This window comes from Giraffa tippelskirchi, chromosome 4 (genome assembly GCF_054371585.1).
Source record: "Giraffa tippelskirchi isolate mGirTip1 chromosome 4, T2T-mGirTip1v1.2.pri, whole genome shotgun sequence".
Classification (NCBI taxonomy): Eukaryota; Metazoa; Chordata; class Mammalia; order Artiodactyla; family Giraffidae; genus Giraffa; species Giraffa tippelskirchi.
The window spans coordinates 163,700,419-163,701,484 of record NC_137278.1 but is presented as its reverse complement, the minus strand read 5'-3'; the positions used below and the strand labels follow the sequence as shown (position 1 = coordinate 163,701,484).

Genomic DNA, 1,066 nt, shown 5'->3' with positions numbered 1-1,066 from the left:
AAAATTAAAAGTTTATAAAAAGGAATATCTGGTGAGAAAGTAATTTATTAGGTGTTTGTTTATAAAAACTTGAGAGGGAACCCTCAATATCTAGTCAGAGGCTGAATTAAATCAGGTGTGATTACCTATAAAATGTAATACAATTGGGCCCTCAGAAATCTCACAATAAAATGAGAAAGTGCAATCCATTGCTAAGTGAAGAAAGCTGATTAGAAAACAGCACAGCACAGTGTTTTTGTTTTTTTTTTCAATACCAAATACACCAAAAGTTTACCAGTCCTTATGTCCATAGGGGAGAATTATTGGTGATTTTTGTCATACTTTGTGCTTTTCTATATATTCCAAACTTCTTGCAATCTATATAAAGTACTTACAATACTTTTGAGGGTTACAAAGCTAGAGGGTTGGGGGAGGGATGTATCTTCTTGTTTCTAAGTAGTTAATAAAAAAACCAACTCTTTAAATAGCACTTTAGGGGGTCCACCAGCTTCCCTGGTGGCTCAGATGGTAAAGTGTCTGCCTGCAATGCAGGAGACCCAGGTTCAATCCCTGAGTCAGGAAGATCCCCTGGAGAAGGAAATGGCAACCCATTCCAGTATTCTTGCTGGAAAATCCCATGGTCAGAGGAGCCTGATAGGTTACAGTCCATGGGGTTGCAAAGAGTCGGACACGACTAAATAAATGACTTCACTTTAGGAGGTCCAGTGGTCCCATGGTGGTACAGTTGTTAAGATTTCACCTTCCAATACAGGGCATGTAGGTTCTGTCCCTGGTTGAGGAGCTAAGCTCCCACATGCTTCACAGCTATAAAAAAGAAAAATAGCACTTTACCATGGGGAACAGGGCAGGGAGCAGGAACTTCTGAACTGATGGAGACAAAATGGCCACTGTTACATCATCGTTATGAAAGATTTAAGAAACAGCCTTGCTGGGATTTCCATGTTCCATATTAGTACATGTTTAAAGGATGTTGTAGTGAGATTTCCAGGCTACATGTAAAAAGGATCATGACCAGTTGCACTCAACTCAGTGAAGTGGCTCAGATGGTAAAGAATCTGCCTGCAAA

The 1,066-nt window shown here is 39.9% G+C and overlaps 1 non-coding gene across 1 annotated transcript; it reads left to right on the top strand.

Annotated features, from left to right (window-relative positions):
- Nucleotides 1-489: 489 nt before the first annotated feature.
- Nucleotides 490-562, top strand: TRNAC-GCA (transfer RNA cysteine (anticodon GCA)). The gene has a single exon. It is a non-coding gene; the product is annotated as a tRNA-Cys (tRNA).
- The last annotated feature ends 504 nt before the right edge of the window (nt 563-1,066 follow it).